The sequence below is a fragment of the Oncorhynchus keta genome, unplaced genomic scaffold (assembly GCF_023373465.1).
Source record: "Oncorhynchus keta strain PuntledgeMale-10-30-2019 unplaced genomic scaffold, Oket_V2 Un_contig_26217_pilon_pilon, whole genome shotgun sequence".
Taxonomy (NCBI): domain Eukaryota; kingdom Metazoa; phylum Chordata; class Actinopteri; order Salmoniformes; family Salmonidae; genus Oncorhynchus; species Oncorhynchus keta.
Genome location: NW_026284849.1, coordinates 3,464 through 7,451, shown reverse-complemented (window position 1 = coordinate 7,451; position 3,988 = coordinate 3,464). Strand labels below are relative to the sequence as shown.

General features: G+C 52.4%; 1 long non-coding RNA gene across 2 annotated transcripts; it reads left to right on the top strand.

Moving 5' to 3' along the window:
• Positions 1-1,258: 1,258 nt before the first annotated feature.
• Positions 1,259-2,323, top strand: LOC127922558 (uncharacterized). Of its 2 annotated transcripts, none has more exons than XR_008111654.1 (3): positions 1,259-1,489; positions 1,700-1,867; positions 2,204-2,323. It is a non-coding gene; the product is annotated as an uncharacterized LOC127922558 (long non-coding RNA). The 2 variants fall into 2 exon arrangements; XR_008111655.1 differs by lacking the exon at positions 1,259-1,489 and adding an exon at positions 1,524-1,615.
• The last annotated feature ends 1,665 nt before the right edge of the window (positions 2,324-3,988 follow it).

The window sequence follows — 3,988 nt, the reverse complement described above, 5'->3', positions numbered from 1 at the left end:
CAGGCCTTACTGGTTGTTTTAATGTATCCCAGGCCTTACTGGTTGTATTATTATGTATCCCAGGCCTTACTGGTTGACCTGGTTCTCTAGAGGACAGACGGACAGACAGACAGACCTGGTTCTCTAGAGGGACAGACGGACAGACAGACAGACCTGGTTCTCTAGAGGACAGACGGACAGACAGACAGACCTGGTTCTCTAGAGGACAGACGGACAGACAGACCTGGTTCTCTAGAGGACAGACAGACCTGGTTCTCTAGAGGACAGACAGACCTGGTTCTCTAGAGGACAGACAGACCTGGTTCTCTAGAGGACAGACAGACCTGGTTCTCTAGAGGACAGACAGACCTGGTTCTCTAGAGGACAGACAGACCTGGTTCTCTAGAGGACAGACAGACCTGGTTCTCTAGAGGACAGACAGACAGACCTGGTTCTCTAGAGGACAGACAGACCTGGTTCTCTAGAGGACAGACAGACAGACCTGGTTCTCTAGAGGACAGACAGACAGACCTGGTTCTCTAGAGGACAGACAGACAGACCTGGTTCTCTAGAGGACAGACAGACAGACCTGGTTCTCTAGAGGACAGACCTGGTTCTCTAGAGGACAGACAGACCTGGTTCTCTAGAGGACAGACAGACAGACCTGGTTCTCTAGAGGACAGACCTGGTTCTCTAGAGGACAGACCTGGTTCTCTAGAGGACAGACAGACCTGGTTCTCTAGAGGACAGACTGACAGACCTGGTTCTCTAGAGGACAGACAGACCTGGTTCTCTAGAGGACATACAGACAGACCTGGTTCTCTAGAGGAGAGACTGACATATGCTCCTATATGTTACACTGTGTTCTCAGCCCATCTGACTGATGTGGTGTGGCTGTGTTGATAGACTACTGTCGCTTGTCTTATTTAGCTCCATGTCTGCTCTGTGTTTTTGAATGTTGTGGGCATGGATAACGTGTGTGTGTGTGTGTGTGTGTGTGTGTGTGTGTGTGTGTGTGTGTGTGTGTGTGTGTGTGTGTGTGTGTGTGTGTGTGTGTGTGTGTGTGTGTGTGTGTGTGTGTGTGTGTGTGTGTGTGTGTGTGTGTGTGTGTGTGTGTACAGACAGATGTAATATCTATTATAGTTGGCTCCCGACAGAGATAATGTGAAAGGTTGTGTGTGTGCTATATCTGGGTCCAGCCAGACTGAATGCTAAATCAAAGTGTATTGGTTGTGTACACTGTCTATCAGATGTTACAGCAGGTGCAGAGAAATGCTTCTAGGTAGTTGGCTAGGAGATAGAAACAGGGAGACTGTCAGCGACATCTTGTTCAAAAGGTCAGGTCTTTCTGTGTCTGTCAGCGCCATCTTGTTCAAAAGGTCAGGTCTTTCTGTGTCTGTCAGCGCCATCTTGTTCAAAAGGTCAGGTCTTTCTGTGTCTGTCAGCGCCATCTTGTTCAAAAGGTCAGGTCTTTCTGTGTCTGTCAGCGCCATCTTGTTCAAAAGGTCAGGTCTTTCTGTGTCTGTCAGCACCATCTTGTTCAAAAGGTCAGGTCTTTCTGTGTCTGTCAGCGCCATCTTGTTCAAAAGGTCAGGTCTTTCTGTGTCTGTCAGCGCCATCTTGTTCAAAAGGTCAGGTCTTTCTGTGTCTGCCAGCGCCATCTTGTTCAAAAGGTCAGGTCTTTCTGTGTCTGCCAGCGCCATCTTGTTCAAAAGGTCAGGTCTTTCTGTGTCTGTCAGCGCCATCTTGTTCAAAAGGTCAGGTCTTTCTGTGTCTGTCAGCGCCATCTTGTTCAAAAGGTCAGGTCTTTCTGTGTCTGTCAGCGCCATCTTGTTCAAAAGGTCAGGTCTTTCTGTGTCTGTCAGCGCCATCTTGTTCAAAAGGTCAGGTCTTTCTGTGTCTGGCAGCGCCATCTTGTTCAAAAGGTCAGGTCTTTCTGTGTCTGTCAGCGCCATCTTGTTCAAAAGGTCAGGTCTTTCTGTGTCTGCCAGCGCCATCTTGTTCAAAAGGTCAGGTCTTTCTGTGTCTGTCAGCGCCATCTTGTTCAAAAGGTCAGGTCTTTCTGTGTCTGTCAGCGCCATCTTGTTCAAAAGGTCAGGTCTTTCTGTGTCTGCCAGCGCCATCTTGTTCAAAAGGTCAGGTCTTTCTGTGTCTGTCAGCGCCATCTTGTTCAAAAGGTCAGGTCTTTCTGTGTCTGTCAGCGCCATCTTGTTTAAAAGGTCAGGTCTTTCTGTGTCTGTCAGCGCCATCTTGTTCAAAAGGTCAGGTCTTTCTGTGTCTGTCAGCGCCATCTTGTTCAAAAGGTCAGGTCTTTCTGTGTCTGTCAGCGCCATCTTGTTCAAAAGGTCAGGTCTTTCTGTGTCTGGCAGCGCCATCTTGTTCAAAAGGTCAGGTCTTTCTGTGTCTGTCGTCCGCCCCTGTTGAAAACAGCACAACAGTGATCTGCATAAAGGGTATTTTTTTCCAAGCAGATTACAGTTCAGATTAGGATTATCGGGACAGTGAATTTATTAGGAAGGATTTAATTTCTTTGTGGACAATAATCCTGATGACATTATTAGCTCAATGGCCCATTGCTGTCCGTCCTAGTGTCTGTCCGTCTGTCCTAGCGGTCCGTCTGTCCTAGTGTCCATCCGTCTGTCCTAGCGGTCCGTCTGTCCCAGCGGTCCGTCTGTCCTAGAGATCCGTCTGTCCTAGTGTCCATCCGTCTGTCCTAGCGGTCCGTCTGTCCTAGAGGTCCGTCTGTCCTAGAGGTCCGTCTGTCCTAGCGGTCCGTCTGTCCCTAGCGGTCCGTCTGTCCTAGCGGTCCGTCTGTCCTAGCCGTCTGTCTGTCCTAGTGTCCGTCTGTCTGTCCTAGTGTCCATCCTTCTGTCCTAGCGGTCCGTCTGTCCTAGCGGTCCGTCTGTCCCAGCGGTGCGTCTGTCCTAGCGTCTGTCCTAGCGGTGCGTCTGTCTATCCTAGCGGTGCGTCTGTCTATCCTAGCGTCTGTCCGAGCGTCCGTCTGTCCTAGTGTCTGTCCTAGCGTCCGTCTGTCCTAGCGTCTGTCCTAGCGGTGCGTCTGTCTGTCCTAGCGTCTGTCCGAGCGTCCGTCTGTCCTAGCGTCTGTCCTAGCGTCTGTCTGTCCTAGCGTCTGTCTGTCCTAGCGTCTGTCTGTCCTAGCGTCTGTCTGTCCTAGCGGACCGTCTGTCCTAGCGTCTGTCCTAGCGTCTGTCTGTCCTAGCGTCTGTCTGTCCTAGCGTCTGTCTGTCCTAGCGTCTGTCTGTCCTAGCGTCTGTCTGTCCTAGCGTCTGTCTGTCCTAGCGTCTGTCTGTCCTAGCGTCTGTCTGTCCTAGCGTCTGTCTGTCCTAGCGTCTGTCTGTCCTAGCGTCTGTCTGTCCTAGCGTCTGTCTGTCCTAGCGTCTGTCTGTCCTAGCGTCTGTCTGTCCTAGCGTCTGTCTGTCCTAGCGTCTGTCTGTCCTAGCGTCTGTCTGTCCTAGCGTCTGTCTGTCCTAGCGTCTGACTGTCCTAGCGTCTGTCTGTCCTAGCGTCTGACTGCAGTTGCTCTAGAACTTTGTGTATTCACCTTTAATGTTCTGTAGCACAAGAACTGGGGCGTGAGGAAGAGGGGGCGAGAGGAAGAGGGGGCGAGAGGAAGAGGGGGCGAGAGGAAGAGGGGGCGAGAGGGAAGTGGGGGCGAGATGTAGAGGGGCAAGAGGAAGAGGGAAGAGGGGGCGAGATGTAGCGGGGGCAAGAGGAAGAGGGAAGAGGGGGCGAGATGTAGCGGGGGGCGAGAGGAAGAGGGGGGCGAGAGGAAGAGAGGGCGAGAGGAAGAGGGGACGAGAGGAAGAGGGGAAGAGGGGGCGAGAGGTGGCGGGGGCGAGAGGTAGCGGGGGCGAGAGGAAGAGGGAAGAGGGGGGCGAGAGGTAGCGGGGGCGAGAGGAAGAGGGGGTGAGAGGAAGAGGGGGTGAGAGGAAGAGGGAAGAGGGGGCGAGAGGTAGCGGGGGGCGTAGGGAAAGAGGATGAGGAGAGA